Genomic DNA, 25084 nt, shown 5'->3' with positions numbered 1-25084 from the left:
TATAAAGTTCTATCAGGTTTCCTCCTCAACCAAAGAAATCAATCCAAGATTGTCCAACCTTCACCTGATTGTTAATTCACTCTAATCCTGGCAGCCTCTTTTGCACCCTCTCCAAGCTCTCCATATCCTTCCCGTAAGGGGCGACCAGAATTGCACACAATACTCCAAATGTGACCTAACCAACATTTCTATATAGCCGCAACATGATGACCTGACTCTTGTACTCAAATCCTTGCCTGATGAAGGCATGCATGCAAGGTATGCTTTCTTTATCACTCCATCTACTTTTGTTGTTACTTTTGAGGAGCTATATGAACTATTAAGATTTTAAGAGCTAAAACAGGAATTGTTCTACTGATATGTTTAGCAGACCGCACAATTGTTTCACTTTTAATACACTAAACCCATAATATCAAGACCAATCATTTTAAATATCCAACATATACTTATAGATGTGAATTAGAAGTTCCCAAGAACTTTGAACTGATGTGATGTGATTCTCTTGACATTTAAATATATTTGTGGGTGTGCATATGGAAACATTTATCACATACAACTAGGACATAGAAACATAGAAAATAGGTGCAGGAGTAGGCCATTCGGCCCTTCGAGCCTGCACCGCCATTCAATATGATCATGGCTGATCATCCAGCTCAGTAACCTGTACCTGCATTCTCTCCATACCCCCTGATCCCTTTAGCCACAAAGGCCACATCTAACTCCCTCTTAAATATAGTCAATGAACTGGCCTCAACTACCTTCTGTGGCAGAGAATTCCACAGACTCGCCACTCTCTGTGTGAAGAAATGTTTTCTCATCTCGGTCCTAAAAGACTTCCCCTTTATCCTTAAGCTGTGACCCCTAGTTCTGGACTTCCCCAACATCGGGAACAATCTTCCCGCATCTAGCCTCTCCAACCCCTTAAGAATTTTATATGTTTCTATAAGATCCCCCCTCAGTCTTCTAAATTCCAGCGAGTATAAGCCTAGTCTATCCAGTCTTTCTTCATATGAAAATCCTGCCATCCCAGGGATCAATCTGGTGAACCTTCTCTGTACTCCCTCTAAGGCTAGAATGTCTTTCCTCAGATTAGGAGACCAAACCTGTACACAATACTCCAGGTGCGGTCTCACCAAGGCCCTGTACAACTGCAGCAGAACCTCCCTGCTCCTATACTCAAATCCTCTTGCTATGAATGCTAACATACCATTCGCTTTCTTCACTGCCTGCTGCACCTGCACGCTTGCTTTCAATGACTGGTGCACCATGACACCCAGGTCACGTTGCATCTCCCCTTTTCCTAATTGGCCACCATTCAGGTAATTGCTTTCCTGTTCTTGCCGCCAAAGTTTATCTTAATAGCCTGTGTCACGAAGTCATATCCATGAAAGCGTGTGTATTTACCAGGGAAACTGACACATTCCTTTATATTTGATTTGGTTGCACAATTAATCAGTCCACCATTCCAGTAAGCTATTTATTTTAAAAGGTGTTTCATTGCAATGATACATAGATACATAGATACATAGACAACAGGTGCAGGAGTAGGCCATTTGACACTTTGAGCCTGCACCGCCATTCAATGTGATCATGGCTGATCATCCACAATCAGTATCCCATTCCTGCCTTCTCACCATACCCCTTGATTCCGCTAGTCCTAAGAGCTCTATCTAACTCTCTTTTGAATGCATCCAGTGAATCGGCCTCCACTGCCTTCTGAGGCAGCGATTTCCACAAATTCACATCTCTCTGTGTGAGGTTTTTTCCTCATCTCAGTTCTAAATGGCCTACCCCTTATTCTTAAACTGTCGCCCCTGGTTCTGGACTCCCCCAACATCGGGAACATGCTTCCTGCATCTAGCGTGTCCAATCCCTTAATAATTTTATATGTTTCTATAAGTTCCCCTCTCATCCTCCCTCTGGGTTAAATGAGCTTATTGATAAGATAAACCCCTGATGGTAATACACTGGTTTTGTGACTTTGGAAATATTTATTGAGATAATGATTATTTATTTATTAGAAACTGGAAGCCTTGGCTTTGAGTGATATAACAGCAGCTCTGTGTTTAACAAGTCTGCAGACTGCTGTCCTGGAGTCTGAAACAAAGTATTCTCATTTCTTTGAATCCATAAAATATAATATCTCCTATCACTTGCTGGAATTTTATATCTCCACCATTCACTGTGGTCAACTATAAAATTGTGCTATTATCTATAACCTTCATCATAACATTTTGATTGTCGAGAAGCAATTGATATAAAAAAAGTTGTCCCATGCTGAAACTCTCTCATGTTATTAACTGAAGGGGCAACTCTCAAATAGTATTCTTCTATCATAATAAAATGACATAAAATAACGAAGGACTTATTTAAAACAATTAAACATTCACAATGCGGGAATGACATTTAGACTCTGAGGAAGAAGAGAGAAGAAATAACATTCGGTTTTATAGTGCTGGATGAATTTGGATAGCTTTAGGACTCTGTTACACGATCAGAGTATGGATGATGAACTTTACAAAAAGTATCTTCGTGTCAATTAAACTGAGGCAAATGGTGAACATAAGCATAAAATATCTTTCAAATTAAAATCCTAAAGTAAGATCAAAGATGATGTCTGTCTTGACACACAACATTATGGGCCTGGATTTACCTGATAATGTAAAGTGAGGTTAATGTTTTTACTGTTAATTAAGTGCAAGTGCTGTGGTGAACTCAATAGATGGGCAGAAATACAGTACTCATATTCAAAAAAAAAAAAACAAGCTGTTGGGGTTTTGCAATCGTCAGCTCGAATAAATGGAGATGCAGGAGATTGCAGATGGTGGAATATGGACCAAGAAATAATCTGCATGGAGGAATTCAGTGGGTTAACTGGCCTCTGTAGGGGAAAGTAGTTGCTGATTAAAGTTGCAACCCTGCATCACACTTGCAGGAGGCAGGGTTGCAACAAAACTAGAACCCTGCATCCTCATGGTCCTGATGCAGGGTTGATGTTGCAAGTTACAACCCTGCATCCTTAAACCAATATGTTCCTCCAGCATATGGGTGGCATGGTGGTGCAGCGGTAGAGTTGCTGCTTTACAGCGCTTGCAGCGCCGGAGACCCAGGTTCGATTCCGACCACGGGTGCTGTCTGTACAGAATTTGTACCTTCTCCCCGTGACCGTGTGGGTTTTCTCCGAGATCTTCGGTTTCCTCCCGCACCCCAAAGACGTACAGGTATGTAGGTTAATTGACTTGATGTACGAGTAAAATAGTCTCTAGTGTGTGTGGGATAGTGTTAATGTGCAGAGATCGCTGGTCTGCATGGACTCGATGGGCCAAAGAGCCTGTTTCCATTCTATATCTCAAAACTAAACTAAACTAAACATATTGCTACCGCTCTGCTGTTAGCTTCATTAGGTAATACCTAGCAGTCTGACACAGTTGAAGTGCAGTAAGTGTTTTGAAGAAGTATTCTCATGTAATTATAAACTAGCTCCACCATAATCGTGCTTATTTTGGGCCTAAGTACCTGCTAATGACGTGATTAGGTTTTGCTTCCAACCAGGCAACACTGAAAATTAACTAGAACTGGTGTGGATGTTAATTCTTTGCTAGTGTTGCACCTGTGGCTTTAAACTAAGTAGTGGGGGGGAGGGGTTAACAAATTGTGAATATGAAGATGAGGTAAAAGGGAATACAGGAGATATTGCAAAAGACTCTCGGAAGAATGGGAACAGAAGTTCTAGAGGGGAAAAGAAATTAAGGGCAGGGCCAATTGTGAACGATGTGAGAGGGGAGGTAAATACAGAAGTTAAAGTGTTGTACTTAAATGCGCGTAGTATAAAAAATAAAGTGGATGAGCTTGAGGCTCAGTTAGTCATGGGCAAGTATGATGTTGTAGGGATCACTGAGACATGGCTACAAGAGGACCAGGGCTGGGAACTGAATATTCAGGGGTACACAACGTATAGAAAAGACAGACAGGTGGGCAGAGGGGGTGGGATTGCTCTGATGGTAAGGAATGATATTCATTCCCTTGCAAGGGGTGACATAGAATCAGGAGATGTTGAATCGGTATGGATAGAAATGAGAAATTGTAAGGGTAAAAAGACCCTAATGGGAGTTATCTATAGGCCCCCAAACAGTAGCCTCGACATAGGGTGCAAGTTGAATCAGGAGATAAAATTGGCGTGTCAAAAATGTAATGCTACGGTGGTTATGGGAGATTTCAACATGCAGGTAGACTGGGAAAATCAGGTTGGAAATGGACCCCAGGAAAGAGAGTTTGTAGAGTGCCTTCGAGATGGATTCTTGGAACAGCTTGTACTGGAGCCTACCAGGGAGAAGGCAATTCTGGATTTAGTGTTGTGTAATGATCCTGATCTGATAAGGGGACTAGAGGTAAAAGAGCCATTAGGAGGCAGTGATCACAACATGATAAGTTTTACTCTGCAAATGGAAAGGCAGAAGGGAAAATCGGAAGTGTCGGTATTACAGTATAGCAAAGGGGATTACAGAGGCATGAGGCAGGAGCTGGTCAAAATTGACTGGAATGAGGCCCTAGCAGGGAAGACGGTGGAACAGCAATGGCAGGTATTCCTGGGAATAATGCAGAGGTTGCAGGATCAATTTATTCCAAAGAGGTGGAAAGACTCTAAGGGGAGTAAGAGACACCTGCGGACCACAGCGCTATCATTTTTGACGCATCTCTGCCTTTATCTCCCGCAAAATCTCATCTCCCTGTTCGCTACTCCCGCGACATAAATTCATTGACTGCCAGTAAATTCTCCGAGGCTCTCACAGCTGCCCCCAACATCTGCACTATTGAGGCCTCTCCCCCCCATCTCAGCACTGAGGATCTCGCCTCTTTATTTAATATCACTTGCTCTTCCATCCTGGATTCTATCGCTCCCCTTAAAATGAAAAAGCCTAAGCCCAAAGGTCGGCCGTGGCTCAATGACACCACCAAAGCCCTAAGAAGGGAGTGCAGAAAATCAGAAAGGAGATGGAAATGTGACAAGCTTCAAATTTCCTTCGAAATTCTGAGAAACAATCTTCTCAAATACCAGGAAGCAGTAAAGTCTGCTAGAGCACAATACTTCTCCGACCTTATTTCGAAAAACTCTCATAACTCCAAGGTCCTATTTAGAACAATTACCTCTGTCATATGTCCCGCCCCCAGTACCAGCTTAGTTGGGTCCCCTGCTAAGTGCGAAGAATTCGCTAAATTTTTCACCAACAAAGTTGAGAATATTAGAATGAACATTTTCCCTCCCACCCGTGACCTAGCTGTCTCACTAGTCTGTTCATCTAAATTGGACTGCTTCCAACCCGTCACTCTATCCTCCCTTGCAAAGCTTGTCTCCACTATGAAACCTGCAACCTGCCCCCTTGATCCTGCCCCCACTGCCCTTCTGAAGGATGTCATTGCAATAGCTGGTCCCAGCATCCTCTCTATTATCAACAGTTCTCTGGCCACTGGCACTGTTCCAACCAGTTTCAAGCACGCGGTGGTCCAGCCCCTACTGAAAAAACCTAACCTAGACCCCACCTTGCCTAGCAACTACAGACCCATTTCCAAACTGCCATTCCTGTCAAAAGTCCTTGAAAAGGCAATCCTTAACCAATTAGTGCCCTACCTGCACCAAAACACCATCCTGGAAAGTTTCCAGTCAGGTTTCAGAGCCCACCACAGCACAGAGTCTGCCTTGTTGAAGGTACACAACGACCTGCTTCTCGCCATCGACACCGGCGACTGTGCAATCCTGCTCCTTCTCGACCTCAGCGCAGCATTCGATACAGTGGACCACACCATCCTTATTGACCGTCTCCGGTACGCGGTTGGCATTGATGGCACTGCCCTGAGCTGGTTCGCTTCGTACCTCAAAGATAGGAGTTTCGCCATCAACATAGGCAGTTATTCCTCTGCTCCAGCTAGCCTCTCCTGCGGAGTTCCACAAGGCTCCATCCTAGGCCCCATTCTCTTCTCTCTATACATGCTCCCCCTTGGCCAAATCATTCAAAGGCACGGCATTTCTTTCCACTGCTATGCCGATGACACTCAGCTTTACCTCCCCCTGAAACCCAACAACCAGTCAAATTTAAACAGCCTCTCACACTGCCTTGAGGACATAAAATGTTGGATGGCACAGAACTTCCTCCAATTAAATGAGAGCAAGTCTGAGGTCATCCTATTCGGCCCCCCCGACTCCATCAAATTGATAACAGGCAGTCTTGGAAGCCTATCCTGCCTAGTCAAACCGCATGTCAAAAACCTCGGCATGATATTTGACTCTGCATTAAAATTTGATAAGCAAGTCAACGCTGTGGTAAAAGCCAGCTTCTTCCAACTTCGAACCATAGCTAAAATCAAACCTTTCCTCAAATTCGACGACACAGAAAAAATCATTCACGCTTTCATTTCCTCCCGCCTAGACTACTGCAACTCCCTATACACTGGGATCAGCCAATCTTCCCTGTCCCGCCTGCAACTGGTCCAAAACGCCGCAGCGAGACTCCTGACGGGTACCCGTAAAAGGGACCACATCACCCCGATTCTGGCCTCTCTCCACTGGCTCCCTGTACGGTACAGAATCAACTTCAAGCTCCTCCTATTAACGTATAAAGCCCTAAATGGACACTCCCCCCCCACATCAAAAATCTTCTAACCCCCCTCTCTAACTCCAGGTCCCTCAGATCGGCCGACTTGGGGCTATTCACTATCCCGCGGTCTAGGCTTAAACTCAGGGGTGACCGCGCTTTTGCGGTTGCAGCTCCTAGACTGTGGAACAGCATCCCTCTCCCGATCAGAACTGCCCCCTCCATCGACTCCTTTAAATCCAGGCTCAAAACATATTTCTACTCCCTAGCGTTTGAGGCTCATTGAGGAGGCGCTGTGAACTGTTGCGTGCTACTGTATGTTTTCATTTTTTTTTTCTATTGGAACCTAATCAAATGTACAGCACTTTGGTCAACGTGGGTTGTTTTTAAATGTGCTATACAAATAAAATTGACTTGACTTGACTTGACTTGACCTGTGGCTGACAAGGGAAGTCAGGGACAGCATAAAAATTAAGGAGAGGAAGTATAACATAGCAAAGAAGAGTGGGAAGGCAGAGGATTGGGACTCTTTTAAAGAGCAACAAAAGTTAACTAAAAAGGCAATACGGGGAGAAAAGATGAGGTGCGAGGGTAAACTAGCCAATAATATAAAGGAGGATAGCAAAAGTTTTTTTAGGTACGTGAAGAGGAAAAAAATAGTCAAGGCAAATGTGGGTCCCTTGAAGACAGAAGCAGGGGAATTTATTATGGGGAACAAAGAAATGGCAGACGAGTTAAACCGTTACTTTGGATCTGTCTTCACTGAGGAAGATACACACAATCTCCCAAATGTTCTAGGGGCCGGAGAACCTAGGGTGATGGAGGAACTGAAGGAAATCCACATTAGGCAGGAAATGGTTTTGGGTAGACTGATGGGACTGAAGGCTGATAAATCCCCAGGGCCTGATGGTCTGCATCCCAGAGTACTTAAGGAGGTGGCTCTAGAAATGGTGGAAGCATTGGAGATCATTTTTCAATGTTCTATAGATTCAGGATCAGTTCCTGTGGATTGGAGGATAGCAAATGTTATCCCACTTTTTAAGAAAGGAGGGAGAGAGAAAACGGGTAATTATAGACCAGTTAGTCTGACATCAGTGGTGGGGAAGATGCTGGAGTCAATTATAAAAGACGAAATTGCTGAGCATTTGGATAGCAGTAACGGGATCATTCCGAGTCAGCATGGATTTACGAAGGGGAAATCATGCTTGACAAATCTACTGGAATTTTTTGAGGACGTAACTAGGAAAATTGACAAGGGAGAGTCAGTGGATGTGGTGTACCTCGACTTTCAGAAAGCCTTCGACAAGGTCCCACATAGGAGATTAGTGGGCAAAATTAGGGCACATGGTATTGGGGGTAGGGTACTGACATGGATAGAAAATTGGTTGACAGACAGAAAGCAAAGAGTGGGGATAAATGGGTCCCTTTCGGAATGGCAGGCAGTGACCAGTGGGGTACCGCAAGGTTCGGTGCTGGGACCCCAGCTATTTACGATATACATTAATGACTTAGACGAAGGGATTAAAAGTACCATTAGCAAATTTGCAGATGATACTAAGTTGGGGGGTAGTGTGAATTGTGAGGAAGATGCAATAAGGCTGCAGGGTGACTTGGACAGGTTGTGTGAGTGGGCGGATACATGGCAGATGCAGTTTAATGTAGATAAGTGTGAGGTTATTCACTTTGGAAGTAAGAATAGAAAGACAGATTATTATCTGGATGGTGTCAAGTTAGGAGGAGGGGGAGTTCAACGAGATCTGGGTGTCCTAGTGCATCAGTCAATGAAAAGAAGCATGCAGGTACAGCAGGCAGTGAAGAAAGCCAATGGAATGTTGGCCTTCGTAACAAGAGGAGTTGAGTATAGGAGCAAAGAGGTCCTTCTACAGTTGTACCGGGCCCTGGTGAGACCGCACCTGGAGTACTGTGTGCAGTTTTGGTCTCCAAATTTGAGGAAGGATATTCTTGCTATGGAGGGCGTGCAGCGTAGGTTCACTAGGTTAATTCCCGGAATGGCGGGACTGTCGTATGTTGAAAGGCTGGAGCGATTGGGCTTGTATCCACTGGAATTTAGAAGGATGAGGGGGGATCTTATTGAAACATATAAGATAATTAGGGGACTGGACACATTAGAGGCAGATAACATGTTCCCAATGTTGGGGGAGTCCAGAACAAGGGGCCACAGTTTAAGAATAAGGGGTAGGCCATTTAGAACGGAGATGAGGAAGAACTTTTTCAGTCAGAGGTGAAGGTGTGGAATTCTCTGCCTCAGAAGGCAGTGGAGGCCAGTTCGTTGGATGCTTTCAAGAGAGAGCTGGATAGAGCTCTTAAGGATAGCGGAGTGAGGGGGTATGGGGAGAAGGCAGGAACGGGGTACTGACTGAGAGTGATCAGCCATGATCGCATTGAATGGCGGTGCTGGCTCGAAGGGCTGAATGGCCTACTCCTGCACCTATTGTCTATTGTCTATTGTCTATTGCTTCCATTGTTAATTTTGCAATAGATTCACCTATTCAAACTCACAGTAGTTATTGTTGATTTCATAATTGTTTTTATGCTGTGGAGTGAAGGAGACACGGAGCTCCCAGACTCCAGATAATTTATTGCCCTCATTATGATGTTGTACACTCCGACATACAGCAAATGTTTCCATGCAAAAGCGTTGGGTAGCTAACTGTGCACAACACTATGCCATGACTCCAAATTATGGAATGCTTGGTAATATTTATAAATTCATAAGTTCTAGGAGCAGAATTAGGCCATTCAGCCCATCAAGTCTACTCAGCCATTCAATTAAGGCTGATCGATATTTCCCTCTCAACCCCATTCTCCTGCCTTCTTCCCATAATCCCTGACACCCGTACTAATCAAATATCTGTCAATTTCCGCCTTAAAAATATCCATTAACTTTCACAATCTCCACCGCCATCTGTGGCAATGAATTCCACAGATTCATATCATATCATATATATACAGCCGGAAACAGGCCTTTTCGGCCCACCAAGTCCGTGCCGCCCAGCGATCCCCGTACATTAACACTATCCTACACCCACTAGGGACAATTTTTACATTTTACCCAGCCAATTAACCTACATACCTGTACGTCTTTCGAGTGTGGGAGGAAACCGAAGATCTCGGAGAAAACCCACGCAGGTCACGGGGAGAACGTACAAACTCCTTACAGTGCAGCACCCGTAGTCAGGATCGAACCTGAGTCTCCGGCGCTGCATTCGCTGTAAAGCAGCAACTCTACCGCTACGCCACTGTGCCACCCTGTGACTAAAGAAATTCCTCCTCATCTCCTTTCTAAAGGTACGACCTTTTATCCTGGGGTATGACATCTGGTCCAAGACTCTCCCACTAGTGGAAACATCCTCTCCACATCAGCTCTCTCCAGGCCTTTCACTATTCCATTTTCAAGGAGCAGAGAGTGAAGTTTGCATATTAGCGAAGGCCTGCTACAAATACATGATAAAATGTTCTTAAGCAGATTAATCATTATTAGCTAATCGAATATCAGATAATGTCAAACAAGCCGAATTATCAGAAAATGCAGGGAAGATTAAGCCACAGTGGAACTGATTGAAATAGGAGAAATAACAGGGGGTAAATCAGTAATGACTGAGACAGTAGAGAACAAAATATTTCAATGCCTCTGCCATTTCCAATTGCCTGAGTTGAGATTTTGAGGTACCCTTGATAATTACACAGAATAAAATAATGCATTAATTTGTTCTTGCTTGGCTTAATTAAGGACTCATTATAGAATGACAATGAAAGAATCTACATTTGTTCACAGTTTTATTTTCTTGTGTAATATGACACTTTTCAATTAACTCATTTGTGAAGTGTTTATAGATAGGTATTTGTTCCTCCATACCGCTGTTGGCTATAGATCAATGGCATTTTGTGATGCAAGGATAATGAAAATATAATAAAGTCAGCTTTGCTGCTGGACCTATGGGATGCCCAGCACCAAAGCACATGGAAACATGGCAGCAGTATCATTCAGTAAGGTAGGCACTTCACTCTTTAACTATATACTAGACCAAGTGGGCCCAAACCTCTCCTGCATTGGTGCAACACCCTCTCCTCCCCCACTCCCCCCTCCCCTCCATTCAGTCTGAAGAAGGGTCTCGACCCGAAACATCACCCATTCCTTCTCTCCTGAGATGCTGCCTGACCTGCTGAGTTACTCCAGCATTTTGTGAATAAATACCTTCGATTTGTACCAGCATCTGCAGTTATTTTCTTACTCAGTCTCTAAAAGATATTAATTAACCAGATGGAGTTTTATCACAATTACACATGGAAACATGGCAGCACTGTCACAACTTGACATTTTATCACAATTTGCATGCCAAATTTAGTTAAGTAACCAAATTTTACTTTCCCAGCAGCTGTGGTCAGATTTGAATTCATTGGCCCAGATCTTAGGATTACAACTCCAGAAACAAATCTAAGGCACCACCATGCCATAAAATTATTCATCCTACAATTTAAGTGGAAGAAAATTGTGAGTAAGACCTCGTGAATTCTGAAAGTTTATTCCTAGCATGCAAAACATTCTGCACGAGATGCTGAGTATGAAATCTATCCTGTGATGATTTATTTAAATATCCAGATTTTGAGACTTTTCATTTCCTATGAATGAGAATAAAATATACAGTTGGCAGTACATTGAAACCTTTAAACAGCCCACTGATGGTATATTTAAAGAGTTTCAGTGAGTGATATGGAGTGTTTTTTGGAGAATTAAATGCTATTGCATGCCATACAGTAAATCATTTAGAAGCTCTAATGGTAGGTGGTAAGGTAGATGTTTCATCTTCAAGTAACTTAAGCTTTGTGTGATTCAAGGAACAATTCAAACAATGACTATTTGGTGTACTGCAGATAAGTCTTGATCTAAAGTTTCACAACACCTTGTCTGCAAGCAAATTCATGCGGAAAAATAATCTACAAGTATCTATTGAAATTCCATTGAAACTGGGCAGCACAGTGGCGCAGTGGTAGAGTGCTGCCTTACAACCGCAGAGACCCAGGTTAGATCCTGCCTTAGGGTGCTGTCTGTACAAAGTTTGTACATTCTCCCTGTGACCATGTGGATTTTCTCTGGGTGCTCCGGATTCCTCCCACATTCCAAAGATGTGTGGGTTTGTACGTTGATTGGCTACTGTAAAATTGTCCCTAACGTACAGGTTAGAACTAATGTACGGGGTGATCGTTGGTTGGCATGGACTCGATGGGCCGAAGGGTTTGTTTCCACACTTCATTTCTAAAACCAAACTAAACTCATTAACAGGATCTTCATGGGTCATCATGGAAGTTTTGAGGAAATAGAATTGTTATGAATTTTATTCTATTCAGGGAGGTGATCAGGAACTAAAGACCGCAGCAGATGAGGAAATAGAACCTGGGCTCTGATCTAGACTCTCCATTTTCTGTTAGTTCAGAGTTAACTGAATTGAAGGATTGCAAGCTTTTATTCGTACATGAGTCTTAAAAACAATTTAAGGTTTGTGTTTGTTTTGAAGTAATTCTCAATGGAAGAACATTCTTTTCCACCATATCTTTATTGCTAAATGATTTCCATAAATTAAGTTGAAACAAGTAGAAAATTGCTTTTGTTTTGGAACAAGTTGGCATCACTGAATTATATAGGTCAGAAATAGGCCATTTAGTTCACCATATCTATTCTTCCTCTGAAGAACTATTCAATTAATCCGAATCCACTGGCCATTCCATGTAGCCTCACAAACCTCCCTTTTTCAAGAGAATGGCAATTTCCCTGTTGTTGCTGTGCAATCTACTTCCACTTTAAGCCTATAAAGGGGTTTAAAATGAACTACAAAACACCTTACTGTATTTGTTATAGTCGTACTATACTTCCATATTGTATGAAGAAGGGTCTTGACCCGAAACGTCACCCATTCCTTCTTTCCTGAGATGCTGCCTGACCTGCTGAGTTACTCCAGCATTTTGTGAAATAAATACCTTCGATTTGTACCAGTATCTGCAGTTATTTTCTTATACTTCCATATTGTATAGTGGTGGAAGGGAGCTTCATCTGGATCTAAAGGTTTATCTTGGTTCCTGTTTAGATTTACAGGCACCGGGCTGTATTTATTAAGGTTTCCCCAAAATAGGATGTCATTCGTTGTGTGAAGTAGCAGAGCTAATAATTCAATTCTGCTCTAAAATGAAGCTCATAAGGTAAGACTTCCTCTGCAGAAACAGAACAGTATGAAGTAGGGGCTAACTTGAAAAGAGCTTTGCTGCTGAACTGCGATCTGCAGGCCCACATTCTTATAAAGCAGCCTACCTAAAACTCTCTAAACTATACTCATGGATTTTTGACTATAAGTGTTCAAACAAAAACAATGATATAATACTGTCTGTAGTATTTTCTTATAAATATTGATCAATAACTAGTACTATAGCTGTTGATAAGCAGAGAAAATATTGCTCACTCAATACATTTTTATTGTTCAACTAGAACAGGGAAAGCACATTGTTTTTCAAACTCCCATTATTTTTCAAGTATTCAATTTCCTTTTGTAAGTACTCCCTGATTTTCAAAGATAAGCAAATCCCCAGCTGAAATCAATTCACCCAAGATGTTTCCAGGTGATATTGATTAGGTGGAAGCCATGATAATCAATATTGGTTACCAAAGCAGATGGCAATATATAACCTTCACTTGCTCTATCGATGGAAGGTGAGTTAGTTCCACAGTTAATATAAATGTATACATTATAGTGGAGACGCTAGTAAAGCAGTCAACTCACAAATCCAGTAATGCAAATTCAATCCTTACCCCCTGGTGCTGTCAATGTGAAGTTTGCACGTTCTCCTTCTGACCATGTGGGATTCCTCTGGGTGCTCCAGTTTCCTCTCACATTCTGAAAGCATGCAGGTTAACTGGCCACTGGAATATGTTAGTGAGTGGTAATAATCCAGGGAGAGATGATTAGAATATGGATTCAGGTAGGTTTAGTGTAAAATGGATGCTTGATGAATGATGAGGCCTTGTTGGGCTAAAGGGCCTGTTTTTATGCTGTAACCCACTATTCACCAATTTTCACGTTCACAGGTTATAGGAGTAGAATTAGGCCATTTGGCCCATTGAGTCCACTCCGCCATTCAATCATGGGTGTTCCTAATCCCATTTTCCTTAATTTTGTCAAATCTATTCTTAAACATTGCAATAGTCCCTGCCTCAACTACCTCCGAACAGCAGCTCGTACCATAGACCCACCACCCTTTGTGTGAAAAAGGGACCCCTCATCTTCCTATAAAATCTTTCCCCCTTCACCTTAAACCTATGGCCTCTGCTTGGTTGTAGTCTTGGCTGTCTCCTTGCTGCTCTTACATAGAAAACATACTTCTGTGCTACTGTTTTTCACCAGCCCGTCCAGAATCCCTTTGGGAGAAAACTCAATAGCACTCATTCCATTCTTTTCCCCAATCATCAGCATTTCTAATCTTGAAGAAGCAGCACTCCCACTAACTGAGAGAATAATAGTTGAATAATGTGTGTGCTCCCCGAGAGGGCTGTCTTCCAAGGCTGCAGCTGTGAGAATAAATGTTGGCAGCCGTGACATCTTGCAACAGATCAATAGAGTGGTGTGCTGACACTGGCATGGCATAGTTTTACGAAGGGAAATCTGCAATGCTGCGCTACAAACCTCACGTGAAGAACGTGATGAACACTAAGCTGTTAAACCAGCACTACCAGAACACAACAAAATTTTAGCAGAATTAAAATGAAATTTCTAGACCTATATCACTGATACATATCCTCTGTCACTGATTATCTCCAAAATATTTTCTCTGTGTTTTTGTACTGACACATTTTCTTTTATTTTATGTATTTAAAAACAAAACATAGTGTTATTGGCAAAGCTATCCAAATATAAATTTCTTCAGATTCTTTTGAATAGTATTTGCATTTTTGTGAGATATATGAGAATATATCTGATAATATCTGAGAATATATCTGATAATATTTATGAGAAAATAACTGAAAATCCTACATTTTGTGCTTTAATCACCCTACAGCTTTGATGCAGTTCATGTACGGGTATCCATGTGAAATAAGTAGCCATAAGTACTGGAAATTCTGTGTTATCCCGTTAATCTGATCGAAAAGCTCACATCTTGAATGAATATTGATTGTTTAAAACGTCACTGCATTTACATGGGGTGTGGAAACTGCTACTTCCTTCTGAAAGCCAAAGGTGCTCTTAATAGCAAAAACAACGAAGGCACAAAAGTAATTATTTTCAAGTGAGAATTATAAAGAATAAGGCAGTGCAGTTTGCAGTAAAGTTCCTTCCCTGCACGATTAAATATGTCAAAAAGAAAATATATTTATAATGCCTTTCACATCCGCAGGATATCATATGTGTTTAATAACGAATGATACTCTTGGAGAGCAGTTACTTTTGTCAGATGAGAAAACACAGCCTTCATTTTATTTGCACCAAAGTGCCAGACCAAGGGAGGAGAGGAATAGCCAGCTGAATCCCTTTTGTGCTATTCAGAAATGCCTTTCATCGGAAAAACCTTATTTACTTATAATTTATAGCATTATGAAGCAAACAGACTTATCTTTCGGTGACCATTATGTTCAATCACATATTGTTGCAGGACATTAGTCTCCTGTTAGTGTATACGTTAGTAATTCTTTCAATTAATGAATAAAAAACAGCAAGTGCTGCTAGGTAAGGTAGCATCTGTCGAGAGGAGAGTTAATGTTTTATGGAGATGACATTTCAAGGGAACTAGGAAATGTTGGACAAAAATTGAGTACTTTGCTGATGCAATGGTGAAATTTGTTTGCAGGAAATATTGTCTTGCTTTCTTGATATAATTCCATAATTCAAGGATGGTTTGTATCATGAGTGGCAGGTATAGACCACCTCATAGACTATGGGCAGTACAGTAGTGCAACTGATCGAGTTGCTGCCTCACAGCACCAGAGAACCGGGTTCGATCCTGACGATGGGTGCTGTCTGTACGGAGTTTAATGTTTTTTTTAGATTTAGATTTAGAGATACAGTGCGGAAACAGGCCCTTCGGCCCACCGAGTCCGCGCCGCCCAGCGATCCCCGCACATTAACACTACCCTATACACACTAGGGACATTTTTTTTACATTTACCCAGTCAATTAACCTACAAACCTGTACGTCTTTTGGAGTGTGGGAGGAAACCGAAGATCTCGGAGAAAACCCACGCAGGTCACGGGGAGAATGTACAAACTCCGTACAGACGGCGCCCGTAGTCAGGATCGAACCTGAGTCTCCGGCGCTGCATTCGCTGTAAGGCAGCAACTCTACCGCTGCGCCACGTGCCGCAGTACGGTGTTCTCCCTGTGACCGCATTGTTTTTTCACTGGTTGCTCCGGTTTCCTCCCACATTACAAAGACGTACAGGTTTGTGGGATGTGAAAGTGGGATAACATGGAACTAGTATGTGGGTGATCAATGGTCGGCGTGGACACAGTGGGCCGAAGGGCTTTTTTCCTGCGTTGTGCCTCTCAACTAAACTTAATTAAACTAGAATCTTTCTGAACTTGTGTCCCCTACAGTTCTCAGTACTTAAAGTATTCGTAAACAGGAAGAGCATTCAAGTTACTTTTGACAAATCTTTGCAGCATCGGAAAATTATTACAATGGCACTGGTCTGATGTCAGGGATGTCTGGATCTACCGAGAACAAATGAATAATCAAATGAATAGTCACTCCAGCCAAGCCTGATCTGCCATTCAATGAAAACATGAGAATGCTTTTGATAGATGTCGGTCCAAGAAAAGCTATGTAATAGGTGATTTTGTGAAATGTAATTATAGGCTTTCCTTTCATACCGGTAACCAAATTTGAGTTGTTACATTTTCTGAGTATCTGAGGAAGTCTTTGATTGTTGATAAAGATCTATTTTTAATAATGGCAACATGCTTTACATGGTTGATTTGTGTAATATTTTTCCCAATCTTAAAGTGATTGCTTTGGTAATCATTTTACTTTCAATGTTAATTTGTATAATTGGTTCATAGTCAAGCCTGATAATGGATCTTTTCCCTTATGTGTATCAGTGTAATTACAGCTGCACATAATGATTCTGCATGAGTGACTTTATCAATTGGTTCATTAAGCATATTCATAAGTATATGAGTGACTGACATAATTCCCTCCCCCATTTCCTGTGAAGTTCTTCATTAAACGGTCTTACTCAAAAACCTTAACAGCAGGATTTTTCAGATCTGATTTTAAAATGATTTCTGCAATATATGTTCTTCAACTCATATAATCCTTCTCAATGCCTAATGCATAACAAAATTGATAAATTGGTTTACTCCAGTAAATTTATATTTTCACTTAACTGGCCAGCATTGCACTACATATATAGTTGACAAAAAGCACAAAGCACACTAGTGAATCTCTTCACAGTTCGAGTGAAATTCGCCTATCCCCTTTGACCTTAAAGCTTATTATTAGCAGTGACAGCCAGTAATTTCTTAGAATTGTTACAGCGTGTCTCATAAAAAGTCAACCATGCTCATACATCAATGATTTAGAGTTTGGGAACAATAATCCTGTTGGCAAGGACACGTATGAAAGCATTCAACAGTGTTCCTCAGGCAAAGTGTTCATGACATTGGTAGTAGGGGGATAGAGTCTTTGCAGGAGGCAGGGTGGAATGAAGTGCAGTCGAGATGGTTGTGGGTATCAGTGGGTTTGTAATGGACATCAGTTGATAGTCTATTTCCTGTGAGGGAGACGGTGAGATCAAGAATGGGGAGGGGGGTGTCAGAGATGGTCCAAGTAAATTTGAGTGCAGGATGGAAATTGGTGGTGAAGTTGATGATGTCCATGAGTTTATTGGTTAAATTGTGACTCAAGACCTGAAACATTTTTGACCAACTAGATGATTCTGCTGGGTCATAGAGCCCAATGTCATTTTGCTTGAATCAAAATATTCTCTATTGCAATAGATTGGTCCTTTCAGAAATTAAATTACCAGATAACCTATGGTCTTGAACTTCCAATTGTGTAGAAAACATGCCTTTTAGTGTATAGTTAGGCTGCTATTTACAAAACGCAACCATTTTGCAACAATATAGATGATCACAGCCGTTTCTATTTTGAAGCAAATTACTTTTTCCTCCCATATCTGAAATGTGTTCAGTTTCAGACAAGGAAAATCAACATCTCGGGAAAAGAATAATTGTGTTCTTCAGTTCCAATTTGAGAGATATGATAGGAAAGTGGCTATGGTTGAGTTGGGAAATTGTTTAACGTGTAAATTTGTTTCTAACATATTGCATGTAGAATTGGCTTCTTGGGTGGAATTGAAAATATGCACAATGCGACAAGCACCATGCCAATACTTCTTACTATCTCATTTAAGTGCACCCAAATTTAAAGTAGCTGTAAAAGAATAGTAACCATCATAAACAATTAGGGAACCATGGACGTGGTAAACTCACGTCATATACAATACAGTTCATTCTAGTGTCTGAAAACTAAAGTTTCAGATCATCTTTCATTCGAAGATGCAATGTTTGGAGAATACGTTGAAATAACTTGAACAGAAAATAAAACTGAGAGTTGTTGGGCAAATCAGGGATTCATACAGCCGTGGCTTTTGATGGACTGAACTTAATGATTTAGAAGATTTGAGGATATTGAAACTATGTAGGTAACTCACTTTCAATCAAAGTTCTGCGATCTATTGAGGCAAGCACGTGGCTTGGATCAGGTTATGAATTCAGAAGAGCATAAGGAACAGAAACAGATGTAGCTATTCACTCTACGTGTGAGAAGGATCCGTAGATGCTGATTTAAACCAAAAATAGACACAAAATGCTGGAGTAACTCAACGGGACAGGCAGCATCTTTCGAGAGAAGGAATGGGTTACGTTTCGGGTCGAGGCCCTTCTTCAGACATCTGACAATAACAAATTAATACCAATACCAATACCTCATGCCAGCTATAGAAGTCAATTAGATCATGGCTGATCTTCTACTTCAGTACCACTCTCCTGCACTGACTCCATACCTCTTGATTTCTGTAATTTTGGTTTAAGAACATATTGACAAGAAACAACAGATGCTGGAATTTTGAGCAAAACAAGATCCAATCCAAGGCCTTGTTTGTTTTGTTTAATTTCATTCTTAACTAAACTAAATAGCTAGTATTCTACAAAGAAATAGTATTCTCTGCAAAAGATCAACATTTGAACAGATAGACTGACAATTCTGCAATTTAATTGCAGTGTAGCAATTTGTTAATTCAAAATTGGATCCTTTTCTGCCTTTTACAATGCATTGGAAGCAAAACAATAAAATTAAACAAAACAAACAAGGCCTTGGATTGGATCTTGTTGCTGGTTCATTCAATGTTGCTGGTTCTTTCAAGAGTAATTCAGTGTTGTTTTGCTTCCAATGCATTGTAAAAGGCAGAAAAGGATCCAATTTTGAACTAACAAATTGCTATACTGCAACTAAATTGCAGAAAATGGAAATGAACAAGACCTTCTTCAAGAATCAATTATCCACAGAATTGTCAGTCTATCTGTTCAAATGTTGATCTTTTGCAGAGAATACTATTTCTTTGGAGAATACTTGCTATTTAGTTTAGTTTAGAGATACAGCGTGGAAACAGGCCCTTCGGCCCACCGAGTCCGCACCAACCAGAGATCCCCGCACATTAACACTATCCTACATGCACTAGGGACAATTTACATATGCTCCAAAGGCAATTAACCTACATACCTGTACGTCTTTGGAGTGTGGGAACCAGAGACTCCGTCCGGCGCTGCAAGCACTGTACGGTAGCAACTCTACTGCTGCGCCACCATGGCCGCCCTATTTGTATGAAGCAGCATTCTTATCACGTTAAAAACTGAAATAGTTTTAGTGAAATATTTGACAGTGTTTGTTGGTGTGGAACTCCAACAGAATCTTCTGAAAACTGTCCAAACATATTGACTTTTTAAAAGGTTGTTTAAAAATAGCATACACTGTTTTAGTCACCTTCTCAAAAATGAAAGATTGAATAATATTGCCTACAGGTGAAGAAGTCCTGTAAGAATGAGATTGCATCTGAGCCTTGGAAGAAATATTTTGTTGACTGAAAGTTCAATGTATATTGACACCAATTGTGATCTGCAGCTATGAACAATTGGTCTTCAGATCATTTTCATTTCATCGCATCTGAACTAAGAAATGCTCTCAGGACCATCTCCAAATAAATTAGAACAAATTTATTAGCTTCATTACATTGAAATAAAATGTACTCGCATACATCGCAGTGGCTGAATATTCTTATAGAGCAAGAGCAAAATATTCCAGGCACTGAAAATATTGAATGTAAAGAAATATCAGGAAACGCTGGGAAGGGTCAACAGGCCAAGCAGTATCTTTACAGAGAGGAATATCTCAGGTAACCTGGCCAGTTATTAATCAAAAGCATTTTTTATAGCTCTCTCTCTGCAGATGATGATATGAACGATTTTTGATAATCATTTCCTATTTATATAATGATGATGAAGGCCAACTAAAATGATTTGATCAATTATTTACATTAAAGGCAGATATAGAAATAACATAGAACTATTAAACTTTCATTTGGCAACATTTTTGGTAATAATAATAATAAATATAATAATTTAAGATATGCACACCCAGAAGCCTGTCGTGTTACCTCTTTCCACTGACGATCTATCGAAGAAGGCAAGTTCATTGAGCCCTGGCTTTCCCCCCTCTAGAGTCAATAATCAACTCCTTGTTTGTTTCTAATGTTGAGAGCAGGATTATTATTCTAGCACCATTCAATCAGATGATCGTTCTCGCTTCCTCTTCTGGAATTCTCTTCTTTTTCCATCCCAGGAAATAGTGTATAAAAATATATAAATAGTGTAAAAAATATTAAGTGTGTAAAATCAAGAGAGGATGAGATTGGGTAGACGCACAGAGTCTCTTGCCCAGAGTAGATGAATCGAGTACCAGAGAGGACATAGGTTTAAGGTGAAGGGGAAAAGGGTGGTGGGTATATGGGACAAGCTCTCAGAGAAGGTAGCTGAGGCAGGGACTATCCCAACATTTAAGAAACAGTTAAACAGATACATGGATAGGACAGGGTTGGCGGGATATGGAGCAAACGTGGGCAGGTGGGACTGGTGTAGCTGTGAAATGTTGGCTGGTGTGGGCATGTTTGGCCGTTGGGCCTGTCTCCACACTGTATGACTCTATGATTAAATAGGCGAGCCGAAAACATACGTTATAAGTCTACAGACTCTCACACTATCTTGACCATTTGTTCCATCCTATTCCTCTAAGGACTCTTTTCCATCCTTTCAGTTCATCCATTTCCATCATATTTGCTCTGATGATATTTTCTACGCATGTGTTTCTGCAACATCTTCCTTATTTCGCAATCAGAAACATATTCTCTCTGTCCACAAATACCATATGTGCTGAGTGTTCACATCATTTTCAGTTTTTATTTTAGGCCAAAGATAAATGTCACACAAGAAATGCATTTTTAGACAGCAACAAGGGTAGGACATACACATTAAATGGTAGGGTTCTAAGGAGATCTAAGGAGATTAACAGAGACACCTTAGGATAACATCTATAACTCCCTGAAAGTCACAGCGCAGATGGATAAAGTAGTGTAGAAGGTCCATAGAAATTTTCCTTAATCAGTTGTAATATAGAATATAACAGCTGTGATGTAATTCAATGACTTTATAAATCTCTGTTTAAGCCACACCTAGAATGTTCTGTGCAGTTCTGGTCACCACACAATAGGTAGGATGTGATAGGATGCACAAGAGATTCACTAGGAATGAAGGGAATAGGTGGAGTAAATAGTGGAGTAAATAGTAGGAAATTGTTCCCATGGTGGAGATGTTGAAGACTAGAGGGCACAGGTATAATGAGAGAAGTACGAGGATCTGAGGGAGAATTTTATTTCATACCAAAAAATGGTTGGAATGTGGCCTGAGGAGGTGATATAGGCAGATACTCTCACCACATTTAAGGAAGATCTAGATAACCCCTTGCATCACCCAGACATGAAAGGCGATGGATGTAATGCAGGCAAATGGAATTAGTATGCATGGATGCATAGTCAGTGTGGATGAAGTTGTATCGGAAGGCCTGTTTCTGTGCTGAGGATCTAATACATCAATGATTTAGTTTAGAGATACATAGAGATAAAAGTAATGCCTCTGACCTGGAGCTTAGTACAATATTGCAAATGGAAGAAACTGGCCACTTGCCTTATTTTTCTAAATGCTCTTTCATAATGTCTGTGCTTGAATTCAATATAAAAAGCTATACAATTCCCTGTGAAGTGGGAAAAAAACATGTCCCAACTGTTAGAAAACTGAAATAAAACTAGAAAATGCTGAAAACACTCAGGTGGTTAGGCAGCAGCTATGGAAAGAGAAACAGAGTTAATGTGTAACTTGCAGTCCCTTCATTCTGAAAAGTTAATCCTATTTCTCTTTCAATAAAAAATGATGCCTGATCTGCTGAATTCCCATAATTCCTGTTTTAGTTCAGATTTCCATAATTTGCAGTCTTCATTTGTTGGAAAACCATGATGCTAATCTAAGGGAACAGGAAGATAGGGTCTCGACCCGAAACGTCACCTATTTTCTTTTCTCCAGAGATGCTGTCCGACCTGCTGAGTTACTCCAGCCTTTTTGTATCTATGTTAGGAAGATATAACACATAGAACTGTTGTATGATCAGACAAATTAACTGTTTTGTACTGAAATCCTAGCGGCGTATCGGCAGTACATCTGAACACAGTCTACCATGTCAGTGCACCTAATACCTTTTTGGAAGTAATTATAAGTGAGCAGCTTGGGGGGCCAAGTCCTTAACTGAGTGCAGACATGGTGGTGCAGGAAACTACAGTTCTGTTGACACATCTATGCCAGCCGAAACTGGCCTTGGCATCTGTGGGATTTGAAAAAGTTCACAGGGTGGCCAAAGTTAATGTTTTGAAAAACAAGCAAGCTAAATACCCTGGAGTGTTCCTGAGGGCTTGGTTCCAAAAGTGATTATTATCAAAAAGGAAAAATTGCCCAAGAGGACGTTTTTCAGAATCCATTATAAAATATTGTGTGCTGTCTTTCTCCAGGTCAGTCAGGAGGGCTTATTGAGTAAAGCACCCCTGTTTGGTTGAGTAACTGTTGCAAGAATCACAGCAAAGGAGAAATAACCTATTTCCTTCGCAGGCAGTTGGGAATTAAAACGTGCAGGACACAGAGAATGGAAGTGGATTGCAGAAGGCAACAAGGAATTCAGTGTTGAGATTGGGATTCAATGATCAAATTAATTTAATGACCACGCCAACAGCGTCAGGGCTGCTTTTGAGCCCCTTGAAGCCGTGTGATTTCTAGTTGGCTATCACACAAGGATTATGTGCTGATTTAAATAACAACATGAGCATGTGGAGTATTCATCCCATTTAAGTATATTTACTGATGACAAGCTCCTTGCATTCCATTCCAATGTTTCACAGATTCTAATAAGACCGTAAGAACATAAATAAGGTCATTAGGTCATAAATGATAGGAGTAGAATTAGGCCATTCAGCCCATCAAGTCCACATTCAATCATGGCTGACCTATCTCTCCCTCCTAACCCCATTCTCCTGCCTTCTCCCCTTAACCTCTCTGACACCTGTAGTAGTCAAGAATCTATCTATCTCTGCCTTAAAAATATCCACTGACTTGGCCTCCACATCCGTCTGTGGCAAAGAATTCCATAGATTCACCACCTTCTGAGTAAATAAATTTCTCCTCATCTCCTTCCTAAAATAATGTCCTTTAATTTTGAGGCTATGACCTCTAGTCCTAGACTCTCCCACTAGTGGAAATATCCTCTCCACATCCACTCTATCCAAGCCAGCCGCTATTCTGTATGTTTCAATGAGGTCCCCCCTCATTCTTCTAAACTCTAGCGAGCACATGCCCAGTGCTGACAAACGCTCATCATAGGTTAACCTACTCATTCTTGGCATCGAGTTAATAGGAGCAGAATGTTGCTATCTGGCCCTTCAAGCTTGTTCTGCCATTCATCGATCATGGCTGATCTTCTCCAACGTTGCCATTTTCAGCAACATCACCAAATGCCTTTATTCCCTTAACACCCAGTAATCTATTGATTGTTGTTATGAATGAACACAATGACTCAGAGTCTATGGACCCCCTGACGATGACAGACAACCAGAGCATCCACTACCTCTAACACGCCCTCATTCAAAACAGAGTAAAATACTCTGTGCATTCACCGTATCTATTCCCCTCATGATTTTATGTGCCTCTATAAGATCACCCCTCAACCTCCCACACTCCAAGGAATAAAAACCTAGCCTGCCCAACCTTTTTCCAATAGCTGAGGCCCTTGAGTCCTGGCAACATCCTCGTAACTTCTAAAAGTTGATCCTCAATGAGAAAACCGTTCTAAAATAAATTCCAATGGATAAAATATAAATTCTTATTGGATTATAGGAACATGAAATGTAGAAACTAATTGGTACCTCATATATATTCCTCTTCGTCAAGTCTATTACCGTAAAAACAATTAGAGGTATTACTTTTGCTGAGAATCATTACTGTACAGTCCAATTGTAACAGTTCCATATATATGAACCATTTTTTTGGAATTAATTTGATTGAAGAAGTGTTGGACCATAAATGTGGCAGAAGATTCCATCTGATTGGACAACTATCCAGTTCAATTGATTCTGATTCATGACAAATTATGTTCCAGAATTTGCAATGAGGGTAACAGTAACTGATATAATGGAGAAAACATCACAGTAACGTCCATAGTGTGCGTATGGACAGACATCCATGGAAATCTATATGTTACTGCTCCATCATAGAGTGTGCTGCTGGAGGTTTCCCATAATGCTATCAGTGGAATCATTGAACGAATGAATGAATACGTTTATTGGCCAAGTATGTGCATATACAAGGAATGTGCCTCGGTGCTCCGCTCACGAATGACAACGCAAACATACCGTTAACTATTAAGAATAAAGCATTTCATTTCAAAATGACGATTTCAACACCCTAGCCAATGTGAAATTTGGTCCACCCTGTTCAATGAAGTGCAACTGAGATTTCAACTTTAAATTAACCTATAATTACCATTTAGCTCAGGTGAAAAAAAAATTGTGAATGGTGGTGCAGCAGTAGAGTAGCTGCTTTACAGTTCAATCCTGACCACGGGTGCTGTCTGTACGAAGTTTATATGTTCTCCACATGACTTGCGTGGGTTTTCTCCGGGAGCTCTGGTTTCTTCCCATACTCCAAAGATATACAGGTTTGTAGGTTAATTGGCTTCTGTAAAAATGCATATTGTCCCTAGTGTGTGTAGCTTAGTGTTAATGTGCGGGGATCACTGGTTGGCGCGGACTCGGGGGCGAAGGATTTTAGATTTAGATTTATATTTAGAGATAC

Source organism: Rhinoraja longicauda, chromosome 18, assembly GCF_053455715.1.
Source record: "Rhinoraja longicauda isolate Sanriku21f chromosome 18, sRhiLon1.1, whole genome shotgun sequence".
In the NCBI taxonomy this organism is placed as follows: domain Eukaryota; kingdom Metazoa; phylum Chordata; class Chondrichthyes; order Rajiformes; family Arhynchobatidae; genus Rhinoraja; species Rhinoraja longicauda.
This window is presented reverse-complemented; position numbering follows the sequence as displayed.